Genomic DNA, 14,604 nt, shown 5'->3' with positions numbered 1-14,604 from the left:
TCCACCACCATCTTAGATGTAGAGAAAATAACCTCATTAGAGTCAATATTAGCATTCTGCAGTTCACCCAATTGTATCACAATTTGATCTTCTTTGATCTGAAATAGTTCCTTCTGACTAGACACGACTTCATTCTCCGACTGTTCACGTATCACCAGTTGTAGGTTCTCAGCCGCTGTGGTTAAAGTCCTATCACCTGCAGTAAAACATAAAGATTGAGCTGATGCACCAACAGTGTTCTTGTCACCGCAGCTGTTGTCTTGCACATCATGCTCAAAAGATTCTGAAGTATCTCTATTCTTCGGATGCTTGTGAACTCCATCACCCCCTCCAACCACCTCCCTCGAAACAAGTACTTCCGAAGCCAGCACACTGTCAATGCATTACAATCTTGTTGTAGTAGGCACTTCATCACCTCTACTCACATACAAAAGATGAAAACGATTGACAGTGTTAATAATGTGGTTATTTTATGAACCTATACACTCAACATTCAAAAAATTCTCCACATTATGCAGTCCCTAGGTCTGAGCACAATCCCCTCCTGCCAGCTCATTCATACCTGGAGACAAACCAAATGACGACCCTTCCTTCTGCACCATCATTCCTGAAAAAGAGCTCTGACTGAAAAAAGAGTTTCCTCCACCAACTCGTTTATTCAGTGTCAACCCCGCTGAGTTTGTATTCTCAACTCGGATTGACTTAGCCCCTGCAAAAATGGGAGAAACTGTTTTTGAATTTGAAATATTTTCAAACTCCATCAACAGTTTATTAAACTTTACTATTGTAGGCTTCTTTTTAGGATCAAATTTATAATCCCATTCAATTGTAACAACCCAATTCCGTTCACCATCTTCCACCATCAATACCGCCGGTATATCCGAGAAATCACCTTTGACTTTGATCTTGAAATTTTTTTTGCTTTCCTTTCTCAAAGTAGCTTCTGCAACATCCATTAATCCCCCCCCAATGAATTACCAATGGATTTGAACAAGTTATAGGACCAGAATTTCTGTGGAATACCTCTAATCTTCAGCCACTTGTCCCATTTCGACATCGTCTGTATTGGGATTATGCTATCTTGTTCAATTGAATTAGTCACTAATTTTTGAATATTACTCCCCCCCACCGTCATCTGAGATAATGTGACTAGCCCATTGTCCACTAATAACTTCTTCGGCCTCCATAAATCCAACCAACATTTTTGATTCAGCACAATTTGAGCCGTTTGTGCATCACTAATCTCCAAATCTTAAAACGACTCCCAGTTCATCTGCCTTAGCACCTCACTAGCAATTCTTGTCCACTGCAGTGCACCTTCAACTTTAATCAGACCTCTATAAGAATTCTCTGTCACCATATTCCTTGGAAGTGAATCTTGGAAATCAGAACTTACTGGTATGATTCTGTCAATCCTCCTGTGCAGATTATGCAGTTGCAAAAATCTTGCGATCTCCTTGCATAGGACTCCCAAATAATAGCCATGCTCTCTAAAAGGAATACAAAGCGCATATGACCTAGGATCATCCCCTCTTCTCACCCTTGAGATTCGAAAATATCTCCCTGCGTCGTTCTCCCTTACTTCACCCAAGTACGCGGATTCTCCTTCCCTCCTTGGACATCTTCTTTTGTTGCAGGAAACCTCCATCGATTCCTTCGTAATATCCACCAACCAATAAGCAATATCAACCGAAAAATGAATCCAAGAACAAAATCCCCCTCTCTTCCTTTCTTATAGCCTGATCCCCCTTAGAGTTTCCTAAAACCTCCATTGAAACATTGAACAATTTTCTGTCGAGATAGAGCGTATTTTGCGCTCTTTCTCTCTCCATTGACACAATCATAAATCATTTCAACACAAGTTCACAGCAGTAAGTCACAACAGCAAGTTAAGTTGCACGATGAAACAGTAGTAATAATAGTAGCCAAATGATATTCATCATGATTTATAGTATATAGTAGTAAACCTGTTGGGATTAATACCCATAACTCTGGTATTTATACTCAAAACAATACGAAGGCGCAACTCTGTTTAGTGCTCATTGGTTTAGGTTAGAACCCTAGACATCAAATGTGTATCAAAGCTCGGTCTCTACGTGAGTGGTTAGACAGTATACGATCCAAGTGTTATAGATGCTTAAATAGTGTGTCCATATACATAAATGAGAGTGTTGAGATTAATGCTCCCACTGCGACCACAACTCTAACCTTCGTACTCTTAATACTCCCACTATGCTCAAGTAGCGCCGCTATAATTTTGCAGATAAAGAAAAACCGCGTCCTCTTTATAATATTTTGAGTCTGAAGCCCAAGCATCCTATAAAACCAAAATTAACTTAGGTTCTTAATATCATCAATCAAAATTAGCTTAGGTTCTTAATATCTTCAATCAAAACTAACTTAAACAAGGTTGTTAATAGGGGTACCAAATTATTTGGAAGTGTATCAAAATCCACGTATGATAAAAATATCGTTGCCTTTGGGTTGGTATATTCTTGAGCAATTTAGTACACCAATTAGCAATCTTCAACTTTAAGTCCTCAACATTATCTACTTGTGAAAAGAACTGATCGAAACGTGAATAAGATTGAAAAACACAAAAAAGAGGAGAGAGAGATAGAGCAGGCGGGGTCTAGATAGATGAAATAGGCTTTCGAGGGAGAGGTGGGCATTAACACTGTAAGTTTAGTAGTAGTAGAAGGTGGAGACGTCACCGAAAAGTAGCACGCGTTTCTTCTAAGTTGCAAGGGACAAGGTTATGATTCGTATACATTACATAGAGAAAGAAAAGAGAGAGAAAGAAGACTAGAAGTCTAGAATGGTTTGCTTTTGTGTTTTATTGGGCAGCTGCAGGGATGGGTTCTGACCATCTTGTTTTTATGTCTTGGAAATCCATGGCACGCATCTGACCAAGACTGCTCATATCAGTTTTGATGATCTAGACAGAGAGATAAAGAAAAAAAATGCATGTGTTATTTTGAATTGAGACTTTGAGAGTGACATAAACTGTACTTCCAAAATAGTAATACCACTCCACCCCTACTTAGCAATTCGGGTTATGGAAAACGTTCGGGACGGCATACGTACGTGTATTATTCGTTTCGACGGAAGGTAAATTCGGTCAAAGATCCGGTCAACGGTTCGTGATTCTGCAGTCATTCGGGACGGCATACGTACGTGCATAATTCGTTTTGGAGATATGAATTAGGGACATAAAATTCGGCATGCATTAAATACAAATAAAAGGATAAATACCTTGGGAATACCTAATTCGTGTACAAGTATCGATATATATTAGACATAGGCAATATTATCACCAACGAACCGGTGGTTCAATGGAGTGGAGACTGGTAGATGAGCTACATGTTAGGGGTTCGAATCTCTGTAGTAACAGTTTTTGAAAAAAGCGATGAAAATCATCTAAAAAAGAGGAAGGAAGGACGTTGCGCCTTAAAGGCGTTATTAGGTGGTCCAGTATAATTCTTGAAGTTCATAAAATTCACGGCCGAATTGCTAACTAGGCTCCACCCTTTGCTTAACGGACTTTGGAATGTTTCAAAACCAAAAAAAGAAAGAAAAAGAAGAAGAAAAACTAAGAGAAAAACATGATCAAAACTTGGAACCGATTAACAAAACGACTCATATGAGCATATCGATTAGAAATTAATAAGAAGCATACAAAATTAATTATCTAATTCTGTTTGACCTTATTTAACTCTTTTGATTAGGCTGCGTTGATAGTGGTGAATAACAACCTTATCTTGTCTATTTTACTTGATTAGATGATAGTTGGATGCTCACAAATTGAATGCAAGATGAAAGAAACTAACGACGGTCATACACAAGCCAAGTACGACTACGTAGGTTAAGTTGATTTCCATCAAGGCTTCACTTGGTCGTCATGTATTCTGATCAAACAAGTACGTGCACTGCATTTGGTTACTTGGTCCTCTCCGTGGTCCAGTTCTAACCCTACCTATAGAGTAAAGAGAGAAAAAACCTGACATCAATCCTCTTACAGTTTTAACTGTTTGGCTCAATCTTCATAAAATCTAGTTAGACTAATCGTTGGACTTGAAGATACAGCAGTATTGCTTTAGTTTTATGTACGTGATTGGTTCATACATCTCTATTTAACAGTATTGCTTTGGTTTTATGTACGTGATTGGTTTGTACATCTATTTATTGCTTCGTTTCATTCCGAGCTTCACAATTTCACATGATAGGAGTCTGCTTACGTCCGATAGCTACGCCCCCATAAATTAAGAATCCTATTATTATTGGGGCTGCAACATTTGGGGGCTTTATAGGATTTGGATAGCCAGAAAATGGATAGGGGAACCCTCACGTGACTCAAAAGTCGGATTTGTGATTTCCTAATAAAACTAATTAAAATCAAAACCTAATTCCAGTTCAAAATATTTTGTCAAATCAATTTACTCTTCTTTTTCTGTCTTCTGCTCAAAATCACTCTCCAAAATCTAAACCTATCTCATTCTCTTCTCTATTGATTCTCCAAATAACTCAAGTTGATTCGATTCTACTCAAGTTGATTCTCAAGATGGCAACAAAATCTAGACTGACAAGATCAGGCCGGTTGAACCATGATTATGAAATATGGCAAGTTATTGATGTTCCATTTAATGGAGATGTGGTGAACGAATCTATTCAAACACCAGCAACTCCCACACGAATGGTTCCTACTAGGTAAGAATCAAAAAGCTCGCCAGTTATTTTAGTGTTAGATTGGAAAAATAGGTTAGATTGATGAATTTAGGGTTCCGAAAATAGGTTTTCTGAGACGATCACGGCTACGATATCATATCGTCCTAGCCGTAATGTGTGCTCACGGTTGGGACATTAAGAACTTCCATGCGTTAAAGGAGCACACGATTGGGAGAATCCGAGATCCCCACCGTGAGTTTTCCTATACTGATGGGATTTTCCCAACCATAAGTAGTTCTATGTCTGCAGAAGTTATTTTAGTGATGAGTGTTTCGGCTGAAAATTTCCCAATCAGAGCCGTTTTTAATGTTTCCTAGATGACAATTGGCTTACGGTTAGATAGTCTCATTCCCAGTCGATTTGTTGTGTTACGGATGGGTCGTGTGTTGTTTCCTAACCGTTAACCTATAAGTGTAGGTGAATTGCTTCTATCTTCTTATATGTTTTTCACCATTTATAGGAACCAAGAAAGTGAAAAGAAGAAAGGACCATAGGAACAACCGATGTGTCATACTACGACGATGATAATACGTATGTTAACTATATCATTCTTAATAATAATTCTTCCGAGGCTTCAGGAGTTACATAATCTTACGAAGGATGATCTCTATAGTTATGACGAGGATGATTGGATGAGTGAGACGACTACAACGTGCTCGCGGCTTGGTTGTCATAATGTCTACGTTGGTTTAGCCATGCACTAACGAACTTTTCTTTATGGGGATTTAAAAATTCATTCTTCAATACACTATAACATCCAGGTAGGTAGCCCATTTTTCCAATACAAAATGCTCATTCGAAAAAATGCTTCTTCCGTGAGCGACCATATTAAGGCTTCCAATTGAAAATTCGCCCATTTTACCGCGACTACTTTGTCAGTGATCTCAAACTTATCTTTTTCTTCTTGTTGTTTCTCCACGGTAGTTTTTTAATCCTCTCAATCTCGGTTTTCCTTGGTGGCCAAATAACCCTCTTGCAATTACTTTGCACATTGTTTAATATATGGAACGTGCAAAGATGATGTGCGTCGGGAAAAATACGTGGTATGGCCCACATCAGTGCTTGCTCGTTATCCGTGATCAACACCTTAGGTATAACCTTCTTGATAATAACTTGACCTTTTGCAATGCCCACATATAACTTTCCTTCGTCTCGTCTTTCAAGAAACAAAATGTAACGGTAAATTTCGACTTGGTAGATGCTTTCCCAACAAAGTTCAATATAGGCATGTTGTACTTATTCGTTTTATGCGTGCAATCCATAAAGATAATTTGATGAAAGTATCTTTTCAATTGTACACATTCTGGATTCGGGATGAAAAGATATTCCACTTCGTTTTCTTCATTCTTGTCATGGGAGGTAGAGTACTTTGCCTCGTCAAATAAAAACAATAATTGTTGCATAAGCACTCCCTCTTGCCATATCTCATTTCTAAATTTTTATCTTTCATTATAGATAGTAGCCAATGAAGATAAGTTTCGGAGGTGAAGTTACCTAAAATTGGTGAGAGGCTAATGTGAGATTCTAGGGTTTCTGAAAGTGAGTTACGGGAGATTGAGCACGAATAGTCTTCACCTAAACCACCCACAGTGGCCATTCAAAGGCTGTTTCAGTCACATAAGAGGATATGGATGGTCTCAGGGAGGGAAGCAGATAAAGAGAGAGATCAGAGAATTCTAGATTTTGAAGAAGAATTTGTTTGAGAGTTTATGAGAAAGTTGTGTTAGCTTGGATAAATAGAATACATATTTATTGTTGAACTCTCTAATCTCATGTCGATGAAGATAGGGATTGCTTGTCGTGCAGGGAACTTTTCCCATCTCTTCAGGAATAGATAGAGATAACTAGACTGAGTTTATCTCTTTATTCCACCGTCTTTATTCTCTCCTGTGGTAAGAAATAGATCGGGTATTTCTCACACGTGCCGTAGACCGACAGACCAAAACCCTAATTGATATCCCCCCATTTGTGTTAAGTTGAGTCATACTTTGGATGATATATTGAGAGAGAGAGAAATATTATCCATCGCCGATTCAGCTAAGATAAAGAGATATTCTCTGATTTGTGAGAATGACTAGGATGAGTCACGTGAAAAAGCATGGTATACCTCAGAAATTGTGTGTAGAGTGTGAGAGGAGCTCAGATCTTATCATGGATTCTAGGTCCATTTGTTTAGCACGAGGAGCTCAAGGGAAGTTATCCACGTTTTTGGATAGGCATGTACAGTTCATTACCCAATTTACTATCCGTGAGTGTATTTGAGACGTTGAGAAAGAGGCCTGAGGCCTAGGTGAAGCTTGTGCCTGAGTCTCACGCCTGTATAAGACTCTTTAGACGAGCTGGCTCAGCTCCGATCAAGCCGTCAGAGTCTTTGCTAACACGACTAAGGTTTTCTGAGATTTAGCCGACGCGACTGAGGCTGTCTGAGACTTGGATGACGCGACTGTGGCTGTCTGAGATTTATCCGATACGACTGAGGCCGTTCGAGATTTGGATGATGTGATTGAGACTTGTGACTACTCGTTTTCCCGTAGTCTACGTAATGTATACAGCTCTGATGATCTGATAATAAGTAGTATTGATACCTCCGTTGAACCGATATTGCCAAGTAATAAATAACATCTAAGATCACAATAACAACGAAGAACACAAGTATAATGTAGAAGCTTCTAAGTTATCATGAGACAAAGATTTACGTGGTTCGACATTTGTCTACATCCACGGGGTAATGAGTGCTTGTTTTTGTATTAAGTTTTGGTGGTTACAAAGATCTTAAATTCTTCCCAAAGTAATAGAGAGAACACAAGTGGAAGTAAATACTTAAGTTCTAAACATTAAAGAGGTATATGCTTAAGACTAGATCTTCTCTCCTAGATATGGAATGCCCTTAGTTTGTTGGTGAAGCTTGATATTTATAGCCCCTCTTGCTCCAGGTATATCTTTGCTGCCTCTGGGTCCATCATCTATTCATATACCTTTCATACCAATGGTACCTTCGTCCACCGCGTACTTTCTCCAGTTATATTTCGCCACCTCAGCTGGTCCACGTTCCTTCGGGAACTACCCAACCTTAGTACAGGTTGTACCTTCGTTCACCGCCAGCTTCCGCCAATCGGGTTCTGCCACGCTTCCTCTCTCCACGTGTCTAGATTCATGCGTGTAAATAAGAGATTTGAGCATTTAATGCTGATTGGATGCGTCATCTACCTCTGTCCCCTCGCCAGCTGACTCTATATAAACTAGGATTTTTCCTTCCTTATCTTGACCGTTCACGCCTTCTTTCTTGGGATGAGATAAAGTAGATCTACGGAGGTATCCCTTGTTACCCAGGCTTATCTGTTTAGCGAAGGCTACACAGTTAGGTATATATGCGGCCACTAAGATCATGACACGTGCTCCACAGAATATTGGTATTCGCAGTTTGCCCCTTTTCTTTCATCTTCTACAGTTTGGTAGAAGTGGAAGAAAACTTCTGTTACGCCGCCAATTTTGCACGTACCGATTGGGTGGTCCCTACATTTCCTTGCATGCAATAACTTCCCCTTGAATTTCGGGACATCCAATTTTTTTGGATTTTCCAGCCGCCTATAAGAGGGGAACAAAGAGAAGGGAATTTTATTAACTTCCTTTCCTCTTCTTCTTCGAACTGTCGCTCTCTATCCCTTTTATTGAGATACTCTTTTGATGCTAACTACTCCCCTTTTTCCTTCAATTCTCTGCGTGCTTTGGCTCCACTATGTCGATCATACAAGTAAGTGATACCCGTATTTGGTCTTGATTTTCTCCATGCTTGCCCCTGTTGTATCGTTGTCGGACTAAGAGATTTATTGATGTTGCTTATTATGCTTGCATGTGAGAATTCCTTCTTTCTTTTGCTTGTTTACGCTGTATGGGAACTTGGGTTTTGTTCCATTTTGATTTTTGATGATGGTTTCGGTATGATAGTTCTTCAATAATCAGGTTACTGTACTAGAATTGAATTAATGTGAAAAAATTGTAACAATCTTCCTAAGAAGCCTCAACTATTTCATTCATCCAAAACTTGACTTACACAAAAACGTTCTTACAGATAATAAAGAAGGAGGAGAACAACTCCGATCAGAATTAACCAACCCCAGTGCTCCATCTATCCCTAATCTCGACTAATTCCTAAGTGATAGCTGCCTCCATACTATTAGCCAACTCCTGGAATGAGTACAGTCCACCAACCAATCTGAGTACACCCAACTGCTAATCTGAATACACCCAGCTGAATTAATCAGGGCAGACCACAGTCATATGCAGGTATATGACAAATACCCTCCGCTTTACCAAATCCTTGTCCTCAAGGATTGAATTTTGGAAAATTACTTTTGATGTTGCCAACATCCTCCCAAATGGCATCTGTAGCTGAGGCATTGGTCCATTGGATAAGCAGTTGAGGAACTGAGACACCATTTCTGATAATGACTCTGGAATCCAGTGCAGCTGCATGGATGACAAGCACTTGGCCTTCACTATTGATGACTGGAATGGTTGGGGAGATGAGATGTTGAAAACCAATATGTTTCTTGAGTTGGGAGACATGAAAACAGGGTGTATACTTGCTTCAGCAGGTAACAACAACTTGTAGGCTACACTACCAATTTTTTGAAGTACAGTGAATGGTCCATAGTATTTGGCAGCAAGCTTTAAATTCCTTCTCAATACTAAGGAAGCATGTCTGTAAGGTTGAAGTTTCAAGTAAACTCTATCACCCACAAAAAAACTTCTATCCACTCTAGACTTGTCTGCATAGAGCTTCATTCTCTCTTGAGACTTGTGGAGGGAGTCTTTCAGTAATTCCAGCGTAACAGTTCTTTGCTTCAAATACTCCTCAATAGTAGCAGTAGAAATGGTAAAAGTAGAAGGAAAAGCTAAGTGAGGAGGGTTGTAACCATAAAGAGATGTAAATGGGCTGACCTTGAGGATGGTGTGGTAGTTGGTGTTGTACTACCATTCTGCAAGAGGTAGCCAGTGATGCCACTTCTTTGGATGATGCCCACACATGCACCTGAGATAATTTTCCAAACATTGATTCACCCTCTCAGTCTGGCCATCAGTTTGTGGATGGTAAGCATTGCTGAGGTGTAACTATGTACCAAGAGCCTTGAATAACTCTTGCCAAAAGTGGATTGTGAAAATCTTGTCTCTGTCAGACACAATGGAAGCAGGCAAACCATGTAGTTTGTAAACTTGAGCAATGAACTCTCTTGCCACAGAAGCAGTAGTGTAAGGATGATGCAAGCCAATGAAATGTGCATATTTTGTTAGTCTGTTTACCACCACTAGTATAACTGACTTCCTGTCACTCACTCATTGGAGGTCCCTCTATGAAGTCGATAGAGATGTGCTTCCAAGCATGTTCAGGGATTGGAAGGGGTTGCAACAAGCCAGCTGGAAATTGTGGTCACCCTTATTTCACTGGCAGACATCACAAACTGAGACAAACTGTAGGATGTCTTTCTTCAGTGTAGGCCAAAAGAATGTGGATTTAGCTCTCATGTAAGTGGATTGAATACCAGAATGGCCACCTGCTGCAGAAGAGTAAATGCAATCCAAATTTTTTGCCTTAACATTTGATGAGGAACCCATATAGATTCTTGACTTAAATCTCAAAACACCATCAGTATAGGAGTATTTGGGAAGAGTTGTTGGATGGAGTGTAAGTTGTGCAATGAGAGCTTGTACTTTTGCATCAGAAGAGTAGCTATCAATAATTTCTTGAGACCAAGATGGTTGTGAAATGGATATACTCTGGCAAGTACCAATATCAGAAGGTATTCTTGAGAGAGCATCAACAACAGTATTTTCAGAACCCTTCTTATATCTAATTTCATAATCAAAGCCCATAAGCTTCATTAACCACTTCTGTTATAAATTATAAGAAATTTTCTTCTCTAAAAAATATTTGATGCTCTGGTGGTCATTTTGAATAATGAAGTGGTTTCCTTGAAGATATTGTCTCTATCTGGTGACAGCTTGAACAATAGAGAAGAGTTCCTTTTCATAAGTGGACATAACAGCTGCTTTTGGTCCCAGAGGTTTACTGTAGAAAGCCAGTGGTTTGCCTTCTTGTAGCAGAACAACACCAAGACCAGTATCACAAGCATCAGTCTCAACAACAAATGTCTTGATAAAATTGGGTAGAGCTAAAACAGGAGTAGAGGTCATGGCTGCTTTGAGCTGTTGGAAAGCTGATGTGGCTGCAGGGGACCAAAGGAAGGCATTCTTCTTGAGTAAGTTAGTGAGGGGTCTGCTTATGAGTCCATAGTTCTTTACAAATTTCCTGTAATAACCGGTGAGACCTAAGAATCCTCTTAGGTCCTTAAGTGTGTGAGGAAGTGGCCAAGTGAGCATAGCAGAAATTTTTGCAGGGTCAGCTTTAACTCCTTCTGCAGTAATTATGTCTCCCAAATACTCAAGCTCTTGTTGGCCAAAGAAACACTTGCTAAAGTTGGAAAACAACTGATGTTTTCTCAAAATATCCAGTGTGAGTTGCAAGTGTAGTAGGTGCTCCTCCAATGAAGAACTATACACAAGGATATCATCAAAGAATACCAAGATGAATTTCCTTAAATGGTGAAATATGTCATTCATAAGAGCTTGGAATGTAGCAGGTGCATTTGTAAGTCCAAATGGCATCACCTTGAATTCAAAGTGGCCATGGTGAGTTCTAAATGCAGTCTTGTATACGTCAGCAGAAGTGACCCTAATTTGATGATACCCAGCTCTTAAATCAATTTTAGAAAAAAATTTCTTACCATGTAATTCATCAAGCAACTCCTCTATGATTGGAATTGGAAATTTTTCCTTGACTGTGATGTTGTTAAGCTTCCTATAATCAACACAAAATCTCCAAGTGTTGTCCTTCTTTTTGACTAAAAGTATAGGAGCTGCAAAAGGACTGTGCCTTCTTTGAATAATGCCAGACTGAAGTATATCTTGAACTAGTTGTTCCACCACTGACTTCTGAAGATAGGGACACTTATAAGGTCTCATGTTAACTGGTTCAGAATTTTGTTTAAGAGGAATGGAGTGGTCTAGGTTTCTCTGTGGTGGAAGGGATTTTGGCTCAGAAAAAACATCAGAATATTGAGTAAGTAATTCTGAAATTGGAGGTGGTGGTGGTGGAGTAGGTGTTGCTGAAGTGGAGATGGAAAATAGGTGGCCTATCAGGCCATGAGTGTGTTTTTTGAAAAATATTGTAGATGCATTGCCACTCATCATGCTACAAGAAGTTCTATCTTGATTACCAGTAAGTGTAATCTTCTTCCCATTATGTCTAAAAGAAATACTCAACTTGAAGAAGTTAAAAATCACATCTCCTAATTGCTTCAGCCAATCAGCTCCCAAGACCAAATCACAGCCACCAAGTGGTAAGAGTCTTAAACTACCAGAAAACTTGTGGTTTTGCATAGACCAATTTAAGTTTGAGCAAATTCCATTACTGACAGTTCTATCACCATTAGCCACAGTGACTATCATGCTAGCAGTTGGCTCAATGGTACAGTTGAGTTGCCTAGCAATGTCACTATCAATGAAACTATGTGTGCTACCAGTATGTATAAGCACTGAAATAATTCTCTTGTTAATAAGACTAGGGATTCTAATAGTTTCACCAGAATTATTACCTGTCAAGGCATGAAGGGAAATCTCCATGTCACTCTCCATAGGTGAGTCCTCCTCTTCAAGATGAGTAGCTTCTGCTGTATCTAGAGGACTGTCTTACTCTCAGCTTCAATCATTAAGCAAAGATGTTTTTGTTTACAGACATGACCTCTTTTATAAACTTCATCACAATTATAACACAGACCTCTGGCTTTCCTAGCCTGCACTTGGTCAGGGGTGAGTCTTTTAATAGGAATAGATGTGTGTTGTTTTGGTAGTGAGTTTGAAGTGGATGAAGATGATTGGGTGGAAGAAGCAGGTGTAACTGGATTCTGTGGGGTAAAATGTCTAGTGGTGGAAAAGAAAGTAGTATAAGCTCTGGGAGCAGGTTTGACAGACTTTTGTTGAAGAGCTAATGTTTTCTCTTGCATTCTAGCTAGAGAAAAAGCTGTCAAGAATGTAGTAGGACCAAACATAAGTACTGGCTCTCTTAACTCCTCCTTTAACCCACCAATAAAACTGCTAATGAGATACTCCTCAGTAAAGATGTTATGCTTGCTTAATAGCAAGGCCTTCAAATGCTCAAACTCCTCAAAATATGCATCCACGGTTGTAATTTGTGACAATTTATTGAACATACCCACAATGTTTTCATGAGCAGGATTTTCAAAACGAAGACAAACATTCTGACTCAAGTCTTTCCAAGAGATATGTGGTCGATTCAATCGAAAATTCTCAAACCATTTACTAGCTTTTCCATCAAAATGCATAGCAGCCATTCTGGCTTTGTTAAATTCAGCAATATCATGCATCTGAAAGTAATACTCACATTTATTAAGCCAGCCTTTTGGATTATCACCATCGAAACGTGGAAAATCCATCTTGGGAAGACGATGATGATTGTAATCACGACCACCTGATTGAATGTGAATGGGGTTCCCAATTTGGCGATTAGGACCAGGAGCTCCACTAAATTCACCCTGATGGGAATCCCTTGTGGAGAAGATCTCTGCTAGCTCAGATTTAGCATCGATTTGAGGGACAACATCTGTGAATCCAGGCCAGCTTGTAGTTTGGTGGCGAAATCATCTGTGGAAAGCTACGATTCTAGTTGGAGATTGATGTTATCGATTTGAAGCTGTAACTCAGTAGTTATCTCCGTAATCTCTTTACAGGTTAGAGCAACCATGGTGAGAAAAAAAAAATTGAGTTAATTTGGATGCGTGGGTAGGGAAGAACAGCTCTGATACCAATTGTATTATACTTAGTACTATCAATAATCAGGTTACTGAATTGGAATTGAATTAATGTGAAAAAATGGTAATAATCTTCCTAAGCAGCCTCAACTATTTCTTTCATCCAAAATTTGACTTACACAAAAACGTTCTTACAGATAATAAAGAAGGAGGAGAACAACTATGATCGGAATTAACCAACCCCAGTGCTCCATATGTCCCTAATATTGACTAGTTCCTAAGTGACAGCTGCCGCCACACTATTAGCCAACTCCTGGAATGAGTACACCCCACCAACCAATCTGAGTACACCCAACTGCTAATCTGAATACACCCAACTGAATTACTCAGGGCAGACCACAGTCATATGCAGGTATATGACATCCTGCAACTTTGATCATGTGATCAAAGGTTTTTGATTTTCCCCCATAATATGTTTAGATTGTCCCCTTTGGTTGGTTAAGTGAAACCACTACCCAAAGTTCGTCGGTTTTTTCCCTCAATTCACTTTTGAATGAATTGCAATCTTCTTCTGCCATTGTTGATGGAGATGTTCTTCCTGCTGGTGTTAGGAATCATGAGGCTTCCAAAGAAACCTACGCGTAAGGGTTCAAAGATATATTCGTCGAATGATCCTCCTCCGCAAATGGATCATCCTGATGCTACGCCATCTCCTCCTCCTGAGGATTCAGAGGTGCCTGCTGGTACTGAGGTGGCTACAGTCGCTGAGGAGGAATTTTTTATCGAGGATCTTCCACCTCCTCATCATCACTATGAGCTTCAGAGGCTCAAACTGCGTGACAAGGACAGCTTTGCTCATTTGTTTATTGATGAGATTACCAAGTCTTTTCGCCTTCATAAATTCGAGATTTTCTTCTTCAATGGCCCTGATGTTCTCACTGAGTCTCACATTCGGGATTTCCCTTATGATGAGAATAATCTTTTGATTAGCGTTGGCCAATTGGCCGCAGGTATGCTTCTTCCTCTGTATAGTAGAAAGGATCCTTTCTATTAT

The sequence above is a fragment of the Papaver somniferum genome, chromosome 3 (genome assembly GCF_003573695.1).
Source record: "Papaver somniferum cultivar HN1 chromosome 3, ASM357369v1, whole genome shotgun sequence".
NCBI lineage: Eukaryota > Viridiplantae > Streptophyta > Magnoliopsida > Ranunculales > Papaveraceae > Papaver > Papaver somniferum.
This window is presented reverse-complemented; position numbering follows the sequence as displayed.